Here is a 21,475-nt window from a genome sequence, read left to right on the forward strand (position 1 = left end):
ATTAATAAAGTTAAGCATTCTTAAAGTGTTTTACAGATTAATAAAGTTAAACATTCGTAATTTTTCTAAAATGACTTTAGATTAAGATTTTTTATCTCATATGTAGGCTCAGGAGTAAAGAAAATATCAGCATCTGTAAATAGTTCAAATGGAATTTTCGTAGAATATACTGCACCCACATACACTGTGTCATACACACATGTACACATTCGTTAAAGCTTAAATGTTTGGCTTGGGAATCTTAGAACAACTATAATTTAGGAAGACACATAAATTGTATCATTTAATTAAAATGATTTATGCATATATTCTATACCTATACTTTTATTTCTAAAACGATGTATTCCGTTTTATCTCCTGATTATAATTATCTTTCATAGCTCATGTATTCCTAATAGTTTAATAGCTTTCAGGTTATACAACACTTTAAAGGATTTCTTTTTTATTTATTTATTTATTTTATAACTAGCCGTTTGCGCGGCCAGCCGCATGATATAATTGTTATGAAAAGGAAAATATATATAATGATTTGAATGAATCCAGCTAATGTAATTTTTGGGATCCAGGTAGTAATTAATATCAATATAAAGAACAGAAAAATCTCTTAGTTTGTTAATCAGTAACAGCCAGATTCAATTCGAAAGAAAAGTTAAATGTCTTACTCTTTTCCAATTGGCAATACACTGACGCGTAGAAGATAAAAACATTTTATTTCGGACAAGGGAAACATATTTTATTTAAATTAGTGATTTTGTCGTTAAATTTGAAACACAAATATGTTATGCTTTAGCGAGTGGCAACTCAATTCTTTTAAATCGTTAAGTGTACTGATTAAATTTAAAAAAAATTTGGTTTTGCCGAGTGGCAACAAACTGCATTGAAATCGTTGAGTTTGTTAGTAAAAAATTCATTAAATTCGCACAGAATATGAAAAAAAAAAGAAAAATCTGAAATTCAAAATTCGGGCTTCGAGATGTACATGTGCAGAGAGCCCGTGTGTGTTGAAAATTTGTTTATAACTGTGGCCGATTTTCCACAGTGCGAGGAACATGCATACATACATGCTCTTCATTATTTAATAATAAGAGAAGTACTACATTCGTATTTAAAAGTGTAACCTGTACCAGTCTGTTGGCATATTTATTTTAGCTGAATAGTTATTGAATCTCTAGGAAAGAAGGTCATTTTTTTTTTTTTTTTTCCTTTGGAAAGTTAAAGGATTATAATTTGCTGGTGTGATTTAAACACTTATTTTATTACTTATTTTATAAAATCTTTCATAAATTACAACTTACTTGTATTGAAATCTGTAATAAATGTATAGACAATTTTCAGTTTCTTTCTCAGCCAGATAGGCTTTGTGTTTATGAATCACTTTATAATAAAAAACTTCGAAGTGAAAATGATATAGTGTATGTTGTATAAAGACTAATAGAAACGTGCTACATTTAGCTGAGAAGTGCATAAATATAATATGTTAGTTAATCTAATGCTTTATTTGAAACTAAAAATTCAGTGGCGTAACAGCCTTAATGGGCCAATGCCTGCAGAGCCCGAAATCTGCTTTCTTGACCGTGAGCGCCGGGCTGCGTAAGCATATGCCCTGAACAAGTGGTCAGCTTGTCGCAGGACCCCCAGTGTTTAGTCCCCAAGCGAACCTGGTACTCATTTTATCGACCCAACTGATGGAAATGAAAGGATGAGTCGAGCTTGCCCAGCCCGGGAATCGAACCCCAGATCTGTGATGCTGGTGCTGCTGCGCGATGCGCTAGCCACTGCGCCACCGGGCCTCAATGCTTTATTGATGCTTATGATAATTACGGTTCCTGAAATGTCACACCAAAAGCTATTCGTGCTAATGTTTAATTGATTTGTTTAGCTATTCATGTATTGTATCGTTTTAGTTATTCATGTTAATGTTTGCTGAGAAACCTAAAAGGTATTTGTATCAGTTTGAATTTAAAATGAACTTACTTGGATGATATATTTATATGTGCAATATAAATTGTTTTTAACAAAGATTTGTGAGACTCCTTGGTACATTCAAGAGGCACAGCCGTGTCGTCATCTTTTGATGAAAGACGCCAGATCAGTGATGTCCCCAACACTCAGCCTTGAATAATTTTATTCCCGATTTTGATGCTCTGTTAGAAACTAGAATTTAACCGTCAATCTTAACTTAATCTTCATTTCTCTCCCAACAAGAACAAACATGATTTGGATTGATTTTACCATGGTCCTCACTTTAGATCTTCTTGGATCAAAGAAATAAATGTAGCCCTAATGTGCTAAATTTATAATAGTTTTTCACAATAGTTTTCATTTTTTAATTCATGCACGTTGTCAAGTACGTCAAAGTTTCTTGAATGTGGTCTTTTTTTAGTTTACATCTGACGTAATTTTGGCTTTCCATCATGATACGGTTCCCCACTGTGTGACTAAGGTATAGATTATTGGTTTTAATATAAAAAATGATGAAATTAAGCGAAACTTTTATGTCTACAAAATTATGAAAAAACAGTTTTTGTGGGTAAAATTTTTCATAAACAATGAGGTTTCATTATCGTTAGAAATGCGTAAAATGTGATTAAAAGCTTGTACTAATTTAATGCAGATAAATCTAAAACAAAACATTATGTAGTATTGTTTTTGTGTATTATAGTGTCCTAATAACATAATTGATATTTTAAACATGCTATGTACAGGGGTTGGACAAAAATATGGAAACACCTTTAAAAAAAACATGTTTCTTTGCTTAATATGGTGTAGGAAACCCGTTGGCATCCAAAACAGCTTGCAGTCTTCTCGGAATGGATAAATACAGTTCCTGTATGTTTGCCAAGGAAATATTATACCATTCTTCCTGCAAAACGGTGGCAAGTTCAGATAACGATGTTGGCGGTGGATAACGAGAACGCACTTTCCGTTCCAATGTAGACCACAAAGGTTCGATAATATTCAGGTCTGGTGACTGTGGTGGCCAGGGGAGATGGGACAACTCATCCTCGTGCTCAGAAAACCAGTCCTGGACAATGTGAGCTGTGTGAACAGGGGCTTTGTCGTCTTGGAAGACACCATCACCATCGGGGAACAAAGTTTGTACCATGAGATGAACTTGATCGGCCAAAATGTTCACATAAGTCTTGGCAGTCATGTGCCCTGACACAGTTATCATGGGGCTAGCAGAGAACCACGATATGGCTGCCCAAACTATAACAGAACCCCCGCCATGTTTCACTCTTAGCAACAAGCAGTCTGTATTATAGGCTTGAGATGGCGTTCTTCAGCCGTAAACTCGGCCAGAAGTGGGAAACAATGTGAAAGAAGACTCGTCAGACCATATTACTCGCTTCCACTGCTCTATAGTCCAGGCTTTATGACTTAAACACCACCTTTTCCTGTTACGGGCATTAGCATCACTGATGAGTGGCTTCTCAATTGCAGCACGGCCAGCAATTCCCTGTTTATGAAGCTCCCTTCTAATTGTTTTGGTACTCACAGGGTTTGGTAACACAACATTCATTTCAGCAGTAACTTTTGCAGCTGTGGTCTTCTTATTTTTCGTCACAATTGCCCTTAATGATCATCTGTCACGATCACTTAGGACACACTTTCGTCCGCGCTGTGATTTAGCAGATGATGTTTTTCCGCTTTTCAAATATGCGGAATAAATCTTTGATACATTACCTCTTGAAACACTAAATACCTCGGCTACCTTGCTTACGGAAGCACCTACCATACGTGCTTCGAAGTCTGTTAACTATGACATAATGCAATGACAACCTCACATAACAGTACTCGGAAAACAACTGAACTGTTTAGCACATTTACGAAGTTGTATAGATGGCGTCAGTAGTCAAAAACGCCAGTGCCACCTACATATTTTATTAAAATCAATCTTTCTTTTCAAACATGCATTTCACAAGGTGTTTCCATATTTTTGTCCATCCACTGTAGTTCATAGTATTCATTCTGGCTTAAGGGAGTATTTTTAGATTAGGCTGAGTTGGGAATAAATATGCTGATGTTTTCTGTCAGAGACTTTGTTGGGAATTAAATTGTCAATGCTATTGGGAACTAACTGAATCACTACTAACTTTTCAGATCTCTTTCATATATTGACTGATATCAAGAAATGGCCTTTGGTGGCGTTATTTTTAAATTCATGGTAACATTAAAGTAAAATTTTAAAGGTTTAAATCGATCACCAGTATCTGACCTTTAGCAGAGCGGTAAAAATCACTGAATATTGGTAATTCGACCTGCTTTTAAAATATTAATAAACGGTCTAGCTGCACCGTAGTTTTTCCAATGTATAACGCTACTGCGACTTAATTTCTCTTAGAACAACGTTTCCCAAAGTGTGTTCCACTGTCAGCCCCTAAATGCGCTTTTGGGGCGCCAAAGAATTATCGTGTTAGACTAGAAGAGAAACACGCTAATGTGACAATTAAAATCGTAAAAACAACCTTGTATTTAGCGTAAGTATATTGATACTTACGTATACTTACGGAGCGTAAGTATACTACAATATACTTACGCTAAATACAAGGTTGTTTTTACGATTTTAATTATCGTGTTGTACAGTTGCGGATTCCGGACGATACCCGAATAGTCCTAGTAAGCCGCCCCCGATTGTCCGGATCCTCTCTGACCTGTCACCTCCTAAGTATTCCTCGAAAAATTATGAAACTAAGTTTAGAGAACAAAGAAACAGTATCTGCTTTTATGTAGTTAATGCAATTTAAGACAACCTTTGAAATAAATTTAAAGTAAGTGGCTTCAGTCGCGCGCGTTATAAATTTAGTAACGCAGCACAACATCAGATGGCTTACTTTGCCAACGAAATGCATGCAGAATGCAATTCTGCAAGGATTTCTATTCTGTTCTAAGTAGTAAAGAAGCGTTTAAGTGTCATTTTAATATTATGAAAGAGTTTTCCTTGGGCTTTTTACTTTTTTATTTAATTTTCTTTTCAAAATTGCAAATATAAACTTTTAACTAAACTAATAAGTGTAATATTTTTTATCGTTAAAAAAGAGTAACGTTGTTTTAAAAAATGAATATTGTAGTTTTCCACTGCGAAGGAGATATACCAGCAAATTCATTTATTTCGCTAATCACTTTTATACCCGTGAAAAGGCTTTGAATTTTATCTGAAATAAGACTCACTTTTTGTTAACTAGGATTAAAAGTAGTTCAACCTTGATTTTTTTTTTTTTACACTTTCCAACACTGATTATTAATTTTGCCACTAATTTTCATTACCACATTATTCTATGAATCAGTCACCAGGTACTGCAGGTTGTGTACTTTACTGGTATTTTGCATATTGTATATATAATAACAGCGAAGAGGATTTATTCTTTTGAAAATACCTTAACAACAAAAAAAAAAAAAAAAAAAAAAAAAAACTTGATTGAAAAAATTGTGCCAACGTTTGAGCAGGTGATACACTAGCAGTGGCGGCCAAGATGAAAGTGTTTGCGATGCGCACTTTGGAAGTAGCTATAAGAGCAACAAAAAGTTGCTGTGTTTTGCATATACGGACACTAGTTACAAAAAAATGTAGCGATGTATTTAAGAAGGATTTTGGATACACATGTAAAGATGATCTGCTATGTAAAATGTAGATGCACTATTGGAAATTGAAGTAAGCTAGCTGGCTATTCAGAGGAAAACCAGTGTCGAGATTGTTCGCACTGCGTAGTGGGTTATTGATTTTTTTTTTTTTTAATCAAACGGTTTGGGGCAAAAGTTGATTGTATTTTTTAGTTGGTTGTTATTGAATTTTTTAGTGTTGCTTATAGAGCAGATGTATATATTAACTGTAACGAAATAAATTTGTCATTACAGGGAAGAAACATTTCCTTTCCGAATTGTTTCCGTTTATAAATTGCATTTTTCAAAAGAATATTGATATTCTGAATTTCTTCATCAGAAGAAGATAAATTTGACTCTTTTTCTATCTTTGATGACTTAATGATGAAGAAAGTTTAAGAATAAACATTTAAGTTTGGAATAAAATATTACAAAATTTGCCTCCCACAATATCAGGAAAAAAATTCTTGGATTCGAAATCCTTTCCCAACAACAACTGAATCGTTAGATATGAGCGCAGCTGATTTCGAAAAATTAATTTATTTTGAAAACTGATTCCAGCATGGAAAAAAAAAAAAAAAAAAAAAAAGTTTAGGATGTTTGTCAGAAGGATATCTGAGCTACTCATATTTTACTTCCTCTTGCGAACAACATATTTTTATGAGGCACGTTTATCGCATTATGCTGCAACAAAAATTCAAATATAGAAACCTACTTTGATGTTGCATCTGATATAAGAATTCAGATTTCCAACATTATGCCTGGCATTAAAAGAATTTGTAATTCGAAGATTCAGACACTTCAGAGTCACTGAAAACTAAAAATGTTTTAATTTTTTATATTATTTGTTTCATTTAATTAGTTGTCTGTGACATATTTTGTAAAATTCAAAACTGAAAAACATTTCTTTTCGAAGTATGATATAAAAATTGGAATAAATGTTTGTTTTGCTTATTTAATATATCATTTAATGTAACTAAAACAGCCAAAGTTACTGTAGTGTTTTTTAAAGCGTTTAGGACTTCAAATGTGTTCCGTGATGACAAACGTTTAGGAAACACCCATTTAGAAAGTCCTCCATGACGGCATTCTTTTCCTGAGGTAGATAGCCCTGGCATGCTTTGACGTAATCTAATTAATCCTAAGTCTATAATCAGTGTTTGTCTGCCTGTATGAATAGTATTAGTTTCGAAACCTTTTAATAATGAATCGAAATAATGCAGTAATATGTTTGGAGAATTATCCCAGAACTGCTGAGGAACTTGAGAGATTTTTTAAAAAGAATTCTCTCTCTTTCTTCCCTTCCTCTGACTTTTGGTAAGAAAAACGTAATTTTGCTTGCTTCTAAAATTTTGCCCAGAATTAAAGGTACTTAATCGTATTTGCGTGCATTTCTTCTGTAACAGCTGTATTCAATAAATAAATGTAGAATTAGAAAATTATTCCGTCATTTGCTAATTTTACTACAATACAAGAACTGCTTATATTAAAATCATTCCAGGACTTAATTATAGTGTTGCTAAGACGTTTCTTTCTCTGATATAAAACATACATGACATCTGATTATTTTGTCTTCAGCTCAGTAAACGGCGTATTGAATAACAATAATAGAACAGAAAGTTATGTGTGCCCCCATACATGTACTCATCGTCGAAAATGTATTGTATACTTATCGTCGGGGGGGGGGGAGTTTCACCCATGAGAAAGCAATCTACGTGAATAAATTAAAGCATGTAGGTTCTCACTTTTAGATATATAAATGACTGACATTACACACTCGTCCGCACAAATGACTTCAACAAGGAAGAGGCTTATCGCAGTACCTGCTACATTATTTCCGATGTGTGTAGTTTTTATTTTGACTAGTGTTGAAACCATCTGTTTAAAGTGTGCTATGCCTTTGAGACGAAATCGACAATAATTTGAATAACTGCCCTATCATAGGACTGCATGAAGATGGATGGATTCAGAATTACACGCTTATGATGTGCAGGCTCTGAAAAAACTGAGGGAAGACTGAAGGGTTGACCTACATGCCGGAACTGATTCATCTGCTATGATTGCAATGCATTTAACAGTGATCCCCTCCCTGCAGCATTCTGTGAGTGGCGATTCCTGTAGCAGACGGTTGCATACCTGCTGAATTGCGGGATTGGAGGCCGTTAGGACAACTGCAAATTAATGCACAACAGACTGCGAATGCTACCTCAAGAGAGCATAGTGCGAATGACCAATGCATCCGCGTATGGGGGTAATGCGTTCAACGCCAGTATAAATGGTTTGTTGTCACGCGTTGCACGTATAGATGGATGAGTATCATGGTATGAGATGCGATTTCGTACAATGTCTTGTCATGATTGCTCGTCATCGTGGACATTTTGGCAGCCCAGTGTTACATTGATGAGGTCCTCTGATCAGTGGTTCTGCCATTTGTAAATTCCCAGGGGTCTATTCCAACACAAGAACGTTTATCCTCAGACTGCTGCCATTTCAAGCGCTTGCCTTACAGCCATTGATTCTTTATAATGGCCAATCGCATTATAAGGTACTTTCTCCCTCTTTTCTATATGCCTTCGTGGTGTAACGGTAGCACGCTCGGCACGTATTCGAGAGGCCCAGGTTCGAGTCCCGGCGAGGGCATTGCTTATTTTTCATGTACTCCTGCTTCCTTCAAAAAAAAAAAAAAAAATTATGGATTATAAGACGCACCTTAATTTTTAAGCAATTCTTTAAGAAATAAAATTTTTACCATTTTTAATATTAGATTGATTAGATTGCAAAGCCAGTCTAAAAAAAAAAAAGAAATTCAAAGTTTATAAAACCGAACTGACCTTTAAACCCTTGAAAATCGCTCATCTGAACTTTCTTCCTCTTCATCGTCATCGTTGTCCTCTTCATATATAAGATGATCTTCACTGCCATCGAGAGCGTTAGTCTTTTATCCACTGACACACTAGTTTGATTGTAGTTCGTTTTAAAGCTCCCTTCTGCGTGAATTCCTGTTGAGTTTCATACATCATCCATTTGTTCCATTCCTCTCCTCATGTACACTTTATATGGTTTATTTATGGAGACATCAAGCGGTTGCAGTTGTGAAGTAAGTCCTTCCGGAATAACAGCAAGCTCTGTATTTCCTTGTCTCAGTTTCTTTTTCACTGAATTTTTCAAATGGCTACTAAACCCATTTAGCACAAGAAAAGAATTGGTCAATAAAGCACCTTTCTTTCTCTCCCACACTCTGTTAATCCATAATTTCATACCATCCTCGTCCATCCAGCCCTTGTCATGTACGTGAACAACACCTGGCTGTATTTCAAAAAGTTTTGTCATTGTTTTACGCTTAAAAATGATTATTGGATTAAGTTTAGCACCGTTTTTTTTATTATTATCGAGTATAAGACGCACCCCTCTTTTCAGATGCATTTGGATGCAATTTTTTTGGCGAAAAAAGGTGCGTCTTATAGTCCGTAAAATACGTTAATGACTCTACAGTAGCGCCGGAATTAAAAGGTGATGGATCATGCTTCTTCACCACCAAGATTTGGCGACTGGGTCCCCTAATCCCCAGTGGTCCTTTAGAAGGGGAAGTATGTAAGGTATTTTCTCCCGCCTTTCTGCATGCCTTCGTAATGTAACGGTACTACACTCGACGCGTATTCGAGAGGTTCAGGTTTGAGTTCCGGCGAGGGCATTGCTCATTGTTCGTCTTTCCTGCTTCCAAAATAACCTAATAATTCTACAGTGGGGAAAAAAAGAAAAAAAAAAAAAAAAAAAAGGTGGTGGATGGTGATTCTTCACCTCCAGGATTTCGCGAATGGGTCCCATAGCCCCTAGTACTACGTGAAACGATATCTGGAACCACATGCCATGATGACGGTCTAACGTCTTATACAGAGTTTTAAAAATTTTTAAGTTGTGCAATAAATATTTGTCACTCTGATTTATAAGCTTTTTTTAACAATTTCATGGTTGTATGTTGAAAAATGTATTTGTTGCTTAAGTTTTGGGCACTAGTGTAGTTGATTGCTAACAAGATCTTCAAACAGATACTTCAGTTTAACTGCTTTTGGTTGTAGACCAGTATGCGAAGTGTGAAGAAAACTTGTATATAAAGAAGTGGATCATTATGTTATAATGACCTTATCCATATAAGCAAAATGCTGAATTTTATTGAAAAAGGCTGATGAAATTTTAAATTAAACTTTATAAAAATATGTTTTATTAAGATGAAAACAACTGTGCGCTTTTGAATAGTTTTATGGTTTTCATTTTTATTTATTTATTGTATTCTAAGAGCGCTTTATGAAATGGCTTTACTCTGAACTCTGCAAGCCCCTATCCACTATCATATTTGAATCAAATCTGTGTTAAATCTAATTCTATATTTGTTGCTTTAAAACACGAAGAAGGAAGCGTGTTTGATGTACTTCTTGTTATATTAAAATTTAAAGGAACTTTATTAAATGGCAGACCATACGATGAACAAAATCGTTGTCATCCAACTTTCGTATTTTCCTGGTACAGTTTACGTTAACTATTTCGTATGTTGAATAGTTAACTGCACACGCCGTTTTCCGAATTTTTAACAAGGCAAAGATACATTTATGACTATTGACTTTGCGGAATTAGGACATTTAAAACCTGCTAGCATAAGAGTCTTCTGGAGAAATGGTGGCAAAGAGACAAGAAGTGTCATTCCGTTAGAATTTGGATATTGCACGTAGCTTCTGCGTGCTTTCAGTAAATTACGTTATCCAATTTAGTTTAGTTCCATTACTAGCATCTGACATTGCTCTGCTGTGAGGTTCTGAACTGAAACATTTTTTGAAATAATAAAGAAGGCTAATAGTATGGATTTATCCAATCGATATATTTGTCTCGAGGGAAAAGTTATTCTATTTTGATTCTTATTTAAGACCTTTCTGATTTGTAAAAATTAGTTTCGAAATTATTGTAGGCATGAAGCAAATATTCCTTGTATGGTTGAATTTTGATGAGTGTGCACATTGAAATAATATTTATTCAAACTTTTTTGTTGTTTTTTGCTTTAATTGTGCTATAGCCATAATGTCTACCACATTAATGTCTACCACATTTATGGTAATTATATGTCACTAAGCCGGGGGTCCTGCGACAAACTGACACTTGTCCAGTCTAAGATGCACAAGCATCCCGGAGCCCACGGTCTAGAAGGCAGATATCAGGGCACTGCCGGCCATAGCTGTCTAAGGGCTGTTTGTGCCGCCGAGTTTAGTTTTTATATGTTACTGAACATAAAATCCTTCCCCAGCGCAGGTATTTGCTGCCAAATTTTGCAAATATGAAGAATGTTTGGGAAATCACTGAGGGAAATACGTTTGACGTCTCGCATATTTGCAGTTTTGCATTAGATAAACGTAAATTTGTAAGTTAGAAAACGGAAGGATGTTGTTAACCATGTCTGAAAGATGTCATTAGAGGAAGGCCAGTAGAGAGTGATCGGTTCATTCGCCACGGGCCAAACATTGTTGGACGTCCTGAGGCAAATGAATGTTATTCAAAGCGTGGTGTAAAGAATCTGGAAACGCATTTTAAGTATGAGAATTGTTTGTCGTCTTGCTGGTAAAGGTCATCGTTGGATAACTGCAGCATTTAAAGACCCTGTTATTCATTGCCAGTAACTGTTACACGGCCACCAAACAGTTACCTCGTGACTTCTGTGCAGCCACAGGAATTCGAATAAACAGGCCTTCTATGTACCGAGGTCTTCGTGAACGCGTCTTTATGCGAGGTGACCAATCCGTTGAATCCCGCTTTTTGCGTCTTTCAGAGATTTAAGATGAACTTGTCTTTCTTCTTCATAAGTGGAGTTAAATTCCTTGGCTCAAATAATGTTCGCGGATGAATCAGGCCTGATTATAAATAAAGTGTGTCTCGAAATATTTCCATCTGAAGAGAGACTAGAAATCCACAAGCGATGATAACAAGGTGTTTTTATGGTGGCTGTTTTTCCTTCGGGAAAGAATCACGAGAAACGGTGGCACGAGCGCCGTATATGTGACAGATGTGTAGCCTCGCATGGCAGCAGTTTATTATATGTAACCGCATATGATGGATGTGGGACGTAGACGAGATTTTATGTACCGAAATAAGTTTATTAGGAGTGTCTTGACCCAGATTTTGTGTTCATGGATAGGAATGCTTTACCTCATTGAGTTCATATGCTAGCTGTATACAACCAAAACTTAGTATATTGCTTGAATGAATTGTCTAACTTACTCTGCTATCTCAATAATTGTGTGGTGCATGTCGTCAATCCTAGCGCCATTTTTCTCTGTGGAACTTCTCCCTCTTAAAAATCGTTGCTTTTGGTCCCATCCGCTTTGATTGCTGTTTTAATTAATAATATGGGAAGATGGTACGAAGTGTGCATTTCCCGCTTGAGGAGATGGTACATTCTGTTAAATAATTATACCTTGAAGAACAGTTTCCTAGTTTTCAAAATCTTCTACATAGTTTGGCAGGAGTAACTCCCTTTATTACCATCGTACCAACTGAGACATTTATATCACTTTGCTTGTAAATGTCTCTATTGGTAAATTTGCCTTTTTTTTTAAAATCAGTTACAAACTCTTAGCCTGATTTCATGATTATAATAATTACTTTTTAATTTTAACCACCAGCATACTTGATTTACTTTTAAACTTCGAGGGCTGCAGTTTCTTGCGACTGCCTTGCGTTTCTAAGCCCATGTGATGGGTTTCACGCCAAGTTATTTTTCGCACTGAAGCTTGTCATATTATGATAGGCTCTGAAAGTTTATATTTTTAATATCATTTCATCAACTAAACTTTTCTTCATTCTTTTCTTATCATTTTTACTCGATATATCTAAGCAGAACTTATATTCACATTATTTGTTGTATTAAGCTATTTCATTCAGAGCTTTCTTACGACTGATTGATCAGAACTCGATGGCACTTATTCGTAAAAATATAGATTACGAAACATGAAATTACAAAATAAAATTCATCAAAAAGGGGAAAACTTAGCGCAGATCTCGATCTATAGAGTTCCGTACTTCAAGAGGAACTGCATTCTTCTTGAAAATCTCTTTAAGCTATAGTCTCAAACATGTTTATCTGCCTTTTCAAACTATACAGAACCCTACATAGAGTGTAATTAAATCTACTTTCATATACAAACACTCCTTATCCTTTTTTTTTTTTTTTTTTTTTTTTTACAATGGAGTTTAGACCACACGTGAATGAACTTCAGATGTTTCCTTCCAACCCAACAAAGGCTGATATTTTTTTATATATTTTAGTTTAATTTTTATACCGTTTTGACAAAAACCTTCAATGAGATACCAATTTTTAAAAAAGTTGTGCTGGCTTAGGTTTTCCTATGTAATCACCAATAAACTTTAATTTTCCCTGCGAGAGGATATACGAGTGGTATGCTTAGAGTTGCGATGTCTCTTCACTGAGGACAGCCGAGTGTCAAGGGCTAAATTTTTGTTAAAGCCTTTCTTACATAGTTAACTATTTTAGGACATACTTAAAGATTATTTACCTGAGGAATATTTACTTTATCGTGTGTCGTTATTTTAAACTGAATAACTTTCATGTGGTAGAAAACATATAAACTAGGAGATTTTTTTTTAAATACTTCGATAATGAATTTTCCGAAAAATTCATCTTATATCTGATAAAAGAGAGAGAGCTTCCGTTTTCAAGTTTTATGCCACCTCTAATCCATGTATATTCACCACTTGTAAATACTATTATTGTAGCTTTTTAACCTAACCCGCGTATTATTTTAATTATGAATTTGCATCAAGAGAAACCAAAATCCTTTCATCAAGTACATACGGTAAACTCCAGCAAATCCGCTACTTAATTCAAAAACAGTTTTTGAGAATTTGATGATGTAATTTGAAATAATTCCATTTCGTGTGAATTTCATACGTTGCTATGTTTTTGCTTTTTTAAAATTGTCCTTTTCCCATGAGCCACGTTCCCCCCCCTCATTTTCCTTTAATTTTTGGCTGAGTGTATTATTAACATATTTTTTTCCCTTCCCCAGATAGGACGAAACTATGGATCATTTCTCTACACAGCCGTTCAGTTATTTACCAGCGCGTGTTATTGCGCCCCTACCTCCCTTCTGCTCACGTGGGTTTGAATAAACGAGGATTTGACGTCATCTTGCAAATTTGGCTGTTAAAAACTTCCCGCGAAACTGCTTGACTTTGTTCCCTTGGTAAGTTTTCTTATCTGTTTTCTTCCCCCTAGCTTCACTATGCGTACACAGCAGTTGATTTAAGAGTTAATTTTTATAGCGTTGTTGGATATAGTTAATTCTTTTTCCCCTCCTAAATTTTATTTTTATTGTTTGAATTATATAATATATTCTTATGTCACATTAGGTTTAATTTCTAAAATTAGAAGTTCCATACACCTGTGGCAGAAGCGGTAAACAAAATATAAGTAAATAATAATAATAAACAAAGCAAAAAATAATGAATATTAAAATTAAATAAAATATAAAGAGATAAATTAAAGTTTACAATAAATAGGTGATTAATAAAAAGAAATAAAGCAGAAATTGAATGACAGTAAAACAGATGAAAGTGGATTAAATTAATAATAATAAGGTATGGTAGACGAGACTAAAAAATAAAAAATAAAGTAAATATTTCGAATAGTCTTCTCCATCTCGCATAAAACTGTATCTTCATTTTGGCTCAGCCTTCTTGACCAAAATGTGCAGCTGAAGCATTCTTAATTAGATGGGTACAACCCATAAAATTCCTAGTTTTAAAGGGATAACATTTCAATGGGATTTTTTCCCTCAGCTACTCAAATTTTTCAACTTATTTCACTCTTCTCAGGGATACTGGGCGTCAATTTTACTAGCTTTTAAATAAAATGTAGCATTGATAACAAATTTTTCTACTAATACCGCGATTCAGTTAAATGGCAATAGATCGGAGCTCGTCTTACTTGGCAATCTGGTGCGCTTTGGTTTTACGATTTTGCTCAAAAACTGAAAAGTACCGGGACCTAGCTCCGGTCGAATTTAAGCCCTGTATCGTAATTCAGCTGTATAGAAAGGTATCGCTTTAACCCTGTATCAACAAAAACTAAAAAATAAATGAATATTAATAATAATTAAGTGAAGGGAAGAAATGAATAATAATAATAATTAAGTGAATGAAGTAAGTCTTAATGTTTCTTTTTAATCGCAACTTGATATGCCACAGTACATTTAGTGTCAACTAAACGTTGCCTGTTGAATGCAGATAATTGAAAGAATATGATGCTAAATGGAAACTCTGTTCTATTGAAACCGTATAAAAATTAAATTTGCAAAATTCTGTTTAAGGTTTGAAAGCACTCTTGCCTTCTTTTTATGCTGTTTGCTCAGACAAAGGACGAGAGTGAATAAAGATAAATAAATAATAATAATAATAATAATTGTATCCCTTCTCTGTTTTTTTAAATTATTGATTATTATCAAAGAATTATACTAGAAGCCATCGAATGTATTGCAGGAACAACTAAGTCGGTTTCTAATTTTGTAATCATATAGCAAAAATTTAAAGATAATAATAATATGCTGCTAAAATCGTATGTATGTTCCATGTTGCTTGCTTAATATAACCATATATTAAATACCATAAATAATCAATATACGTCATGAAACGTGCTTGCTACGTCTAGCAAGCACGTTGAAACCGCCGCCGAAACGATCTACCGCCGCCGAAACGATCTACAGTCAAAGAAAGGTCGCTTCTTGCAGAGAAACGTGTCATATCGTCAATCCGAAAATCGGCGAATTTTTTTTCACATTTTTCAAGTTCCAGGCGCCCTCAAAAATATGGTTTTAGAACCTACTTATTCTGTCCGGTTAAAAAAATCGGCCACGTGGCAACGTTGGTTAAAACTGTTTTCGTAATAAGTTGTGTCGTGTTGCTTGCTTTCTCCAGATCATAACACAAGGTGAATCACACGACGGAGTGAAGTACATACATCTGGACTCATCTATGTGGAGCAGCATTTCTCAAACTTTTTTTGCTCGCGTACCCCTTGACTTTGTTCCCTTGGTGAATTTGCCACCATTTTTGCATCATTGCTCCAAGTACCCCACCCTCATTCCTATTATGTCTAATTACTTATGTCTACATGTACAAAAATAACTGTGTAATAGAGAGACATTTTTATTTTTACCAATTATGCAAAAATGGTGTACATACACATTTTAACTAAATTTAAAAAATATGAGCACATTTAATGGGAACCTTAACGCTGTTTGGCAGTATTCAGTAATTTAAAATCCTGAACAGAAGATGATAAATACAGTCTGAAGTCCGAACTTACACTGCGATATATGTTCCTGTACTTATTTTTCCAGTACGCTTAAGACGAGGAAGCCCTCGCCACTAATAAGAACGGTTGCAATTCTGAACACAATTCTGAACGGTTGCAGAATAGTGTTTGGCGTATTGTATAGTTCAGAATATTCTTCTTCAAGTCATTCTAGAATGAGATGAGTGATTTCTTTCCAAATTCTACCTAAGTGAAAAATCCGTTTGTAGTTTAATCAACTTTTCTCGGACTGATAAAGATTCGCACTGGAAATACTTTTCACTGAACGGGAACGCAATCGAAGATGCCATCTGTTCAACGTTTGGGAAAATGTGTTTCGAAAGCTGCCTAAGTCCATTCAGATGTTGTATAATTTGTTTCTTAATTTCTTGAGATGCGTGAAGATCCATTTCAGAGAGAAAATCGCATAGTGCTTCAAGAACTTCAGATTGGTTGTTCTCAATGCATAATTTCCAAAATTCTATTCTTTTTAACGAAAGATTCTATTTGCACATTCTATAACTTCATTGTTCTGAAGGGACAAATTAAGCTGGCATAATTTCGAAAAGTTATCAGGCATATTTGCAGGGTTTTGAGGCCACTCATGATCAACAGGTTTAAGTCGAAAAGAGTGGTTCTGAAAGAAACTTCATGTCTGAACTCGAACAAACATACAAGAACAGCCATTGAACCTCACCATAAAGGAATGAATTTTGTGAATGCGACCGATTTCTTGATACAATGATGAGAATAGCCTTAAATTCATGTGGTGGAATTTGATGAAACTGACCACTTTGACAAAATCATGCGGAATGTCTTTCATACAAGTAGGAAGAGGCTTCGATGCTAGTTTGTCGATGGATGCAACGATGTGTCCACTTTACCAAGGGTGTTCTGCTGCTTTGATACATCCGAGGAGACCAGAGTAACAACCTGACGTACACGTACCACCTTCAGTTCTTAACCACAGCACTCTGACCTATTTATTCTCTTTTCAGTAAAGTAAGACTCAATGGAATGAAAAATATCTGCACCTGTCGTACATTCAGAAAGAAGATGACTAAGCAAAAGTCCTTCTACAAATTTATTTCCTTTCAATTACTTTACAATAACTATAAAAACAGCAGATTGTGCTACATCGGTACACTCATCAACTTGAATTGGAAAAGTATTTACTATTATTAATTTCTTTCATCATTGTCTCCTCCATATTATCGGAAATGGAAATTTCTTTGATTCTGGGAGAGGCTGTGTCAATAAAGAGAGGGATGGCATTAAATAGCATTAACATTATGAATATACTCATTACCGAACATATGACAAACTGCATCTTTAATGCTCGGCAGAATCATAATTTCACCAATCGTATAATTTTAAACATTTCTGGCGATACGGTAACTGAGGCGACAGGAAGCTTCAACAGCATCTTCATTAGTGGAACTAGACGACAAGTAGCAAACTTTTTAAAAAAGTCAGATTTTAGTCTTTGAAATGAGTGTTTAATTTGCAAATGACGGGTTAAGTGAAGGCTTCATATTACCGTTAGACAGTATTTCTTCGCAAACAACACATTCAGGTCTCTTGACGTTCTCAATAATTACGAATGGAAATACATATGGTAAATATTGTTTACAACATTTTCTCACTTTTCCCGGTTGTGAAGCTATAACTGGAGCTTCATTTCACGAATATGCGACAATTTCCCTTTAGGTTGCCCATCGCAAGAATTGGTCTTCGATGGTGGAATGAGACCATTTAATGGTGGAATGAGACCATTTAATAATTCAATGTTTTTTCTTTTCTTAATGGGACCAAATTTTAAATATTGATCCATGCTAAAACAAATACAAGTGACAATAATTACAAAACTGTGGCATTATTCACTTTGAGAGCAAGCTAGTAAAAACAAATGATGATGATAAAACTAAAGAGACAGACCAAGAAGTGTTGCCAACCTTACTGAGATGTATTGCACATCACTTCGACTATTCATTATTAGATGGCGGTGCGAGTAGTTTCTCAAATTATAATTTATTGGTTATTTTAGAGAAGGCTGTGTATTATAATTTGTAAATTTCTGAGTACGTATATTGATAATATAAAATTATAGTAATACAATGTACACTCTGCACAAAACAGGGGGGCAATTCTTTATCTCCCGTTCTACTGGGGCAATTGACGAAATTTAATTTGCGTTTTTCATGTCTGGAAATCACGAAAGCACGAATTTAGGTATTTTGACAGAAAATTGGATTTTAAGAAATGTGCCAAATTTTAAAATGTGCCAATATGTAAATTCATGTATTTTTTAGGAATTTTTTGAATAAAAACCTAAAATTTTTGTCAGGTATGCCTACATGATAGTAAAATTTTAAAAGTTAAAATTCAAAATATTATGGAAAAATTAAATTCTGAATTTTGAAAAAAGGAATGAAGTTAAGTTTAAGGGGGGGAAGATATATTAATAAATATATACCAAATTCAGTTAACACTGAGGAGCTAAAATTTTGAGAGCTAATTTTTTAAAAGCTACTTGTGCGATTTTTACAAAACTTGGCACTTTGGCATAATTTGAGTCGTAGAACTGAAATATGAAAAAACAAGAATCTTTATGTCATTTCGATATATATATATATGAATCTAATCTACATCTTAAGCCGCGCTTTCGAGAGATGAAAAATGCAACTTACATTTTGTCAATCAACCCAGTAGATTGGAAATACAAAACTCTTACGTACTATATTTCCACTCCGAAATTTTATTTACATGGAAGTTTTAGCTATCGTACAAATATATTTATAGTAATGTTGGCGACACTCAATTAAAGAAGTGAACAGATAGCAACCAACCCGAATACTAACATTGGGAGTATCCCAGATTCTTCGTAGAAATAAAATTTTATTGCCAAAAACATGGCAAATCTCGTACCTGCTTTGTGTGAAAATGATTGAAATATACTTTTTTATTGTCAGATGTTGGCCAGTGGTCCTATCCTGCAGATAAAATATATGCCTAAACCGAATTTAAAACATCCATATCGTTATAAATTAAAATGATTTCGGATTCAGTTTGAGTTTTCATAATAAGATATAATTTGGATTGAAAATGCTGGTTGTTAATACAGCTTTTTTTCTTTTCGTTTATGTCCAAGCTATCGACCATTACATGTTTTTCCGCATATCCTGTGAGACCATTTCACGTGCCCCTGGGTGTACGCGTACAGGTTGAGAAACGCTGCTGTAGAGTACTGGGCGCTATATTGCTCTCTGCGTCACATAATATTCTCTCTTTTGCCCATTTCTCTTACTGTGCTGTGCGTGAAACAAGGAATGGAATCCAAAAGCATCTCTTTAGCTAGCAGTTTTGTACGTCTGCTGTCACACAGTAAAAACATAGAGTCTTCTTGTGTTTGCAGGGCAACAAGTTGGTGCACAATCGTACAATCGTACTTCGTCGTCTTCTAGATGAAACAAAATAGTCAGAGATTGTTAGAGAAGTTGTCGCTGGTGGTTGACCTGGAGCTGGTTGTCTCGATATTGTACATTCTATGGAAAACTAATACCATACCGCGTGTGGACTACACTACCGATTGGCATATAGTCGCTGTGCCTCGTCAGTCTCTCGCCATCCATTTCCATCGAGCCAAATTACATCTTTTAGAATCCGGCAAATGATTTCTTTTAGAAATAGTTTTACTGTATTTCACAGCGAAATTTTCAACAAAGAGAAATTCTTAAAAAAAAAGGGGGGGAGTCAGTTCGTTTTTGTATGCCCTTGTACATCCTTGCGTTTGAATTCAATTACGAGCGTTTCTCAAACAAATAGTGGTATATTTCCATGGCGTTTATTTATTATTATTTTTTTTTATTTATCTCAATCTCCCTTAAGATTCTTTTGACATCAATATCGTTTATTTTTACATTAATATGAGCAGAGAAAACATTTATGCCTTAGCTTCTCGAAGATCATATAGTTTAGCTAGAGATCTTTTGACGATTTTCTAATTGCATTATTTTTCTTCTTCTCAATCGTTATTCTACTAGTAACATGAATTAAATCTGCTGAATTTATTGATCTTCATGCCACTACCTTATTTTTAGAAGACAGTAAAGATGGCTTGCTTTGGTGTATTTGATTATGGAAATTATTCGAGGATTATCTGCTTAAGGGAAGAGATTCGTGAAATACTTTCTAAGGGAAACTAGCTCGTAGCTACCTTACACATTGGGAAAACCTCGGAAACTCTCATGCAGGCAGCTCGTTCGCCAAGTTTCGAACTCTCAACCCAACTACCAGTGTTCAGGGATTTTACCGCTCGGCCAAAAGAAGAAAAAAAGAATTAATTTGAGATAGCAGATCACGAATTAAACAACATAAGAAAAGAACATTTTTGTCTCTTCGTTTGTGAAACTATACTTCAAGGAACAGTAGCATATAAAGTGTAGACTTGCAGTTTTTTTAAAAAAGAAAACTCTTTTTCAAAATTACTGAAATATTGAAAATGAAAATTGACTGACTAAGAAATTCGGCGAAATGGGTGGTCTTAACAGCGGAGAGTTCGAAATTTTCATGCAAGAGCATAGAAATGGAATGAAAAGTTGATTTTTTATTATAGTGTTATATGTTCCAGTTTGTTCACAAGAATAACATGATGTTATCAATAAGAAGGACTCATTCCATTTCTTTAATGGAAAGAAGACATATGCAGTGTGCTAATGCTGTGGCATGGCTTGTGGTTGTAAGAGAGGGAACAAAAAGTAGCAACGAGTTTCTTGAACTTTTGTTTCCCTGAATAATGCCTTCCTGCGTACTTATGTACGCTTAGGAAACAAAAAAGTAAATTCCGAACTTTTAATTTTCTTAATTATCCCTCCACTTCCCCCCTTCCGTTGGGACTGCTATCGTCCGAATATAAATACCAGTTTGAGTAATGTAAATAAAACTCCAAGTTCTAAATAAATGAGACTGTTTCGTCACCTTCCCCCCTTTTTTTAATTAACTGTGCTAGTGTTTGGGGACGTGTTTTTAAATCACATAAAAGTGTTTTAAAATGTTTATTGTGGATACTTTTTCCAGAAATATTGATGTTAAACATGTACTTCTGGTGTCAGAGATTTTAAATGAAGCGCAGAATTTTATTCAGTCAGTTTCGATAATATTAGCAAGAAGGTTTCGATTAAGACCTCCCATAATAAAACGTTGGTTAGTAAATTGCTCATAATGCTTTCATTAGTTAGAACCAAAGTATTCCATACTTTTACGTATAAAATTCGCGAAGATATATAGTAAACAGTTTCACTAAAAAAATAAAGGGGGCAGGTACAAATTTAATAAACGTGGAAGTAAGAAGAAAATGGAGCGGATATCGTGCCCCCAAGAACGGAAAGTAACTGCATCTGTCACATGATGTCATGCCCTCTTTTTCCTTTTACCGGTGCTGTCACTCGCTCGTTACAGCGGAATGTTATATGTGTCGATGGTATATTTAAAACTTTTTTTTAAGATACGTAAAGTGAAATGATG

At 34.8% G+C, this 21,475-nt stretch overlaps 1 protein-coding gene across 3 annotated transcripts in view; it reads left to right on the top strand.

Moving 5' to 3' along the window:
* Positions 1-21,475, top strand: part of LOC118181800 (trithorax group protein osa-like) — a 306,313-nt gene that overhangs the window by 140,620 nt on the left and 144,218 nt on the right. For 2 of the 3 annotated variants that reach the window (XM_085809212.1, XM_035350992.2), the window contains exon 5: positions 13,668-13,844. The exons of the other annotated variant lie outside the window; for it this stretch is intronic. The gene's annotated coding sequence lies outside the window, so the exon portion shown is untranslated. The remainder of the gene's footprint in view (positions 1-13,667; positions 13,845-21,475) is intronic. 3 annotated transcript variants of the gene reach the window in all.

The sequence above is a fragment of the Stegodyphus dumicola genome, chromosome X2 (assembly GCF_044657685.1).
Source record: "Stegodyphus dumicola isolate Sdum_Otavi_A_Nest chromosome X2, ASM4465768v1".
Classification (NCBI taxonomy): domain Eukaryota; kingdom Metazoa; phylum Arthropoda; class Arachnida; order Araneae; family Eresidae; genus Stegodyphus; species Stegodyphus dumicola.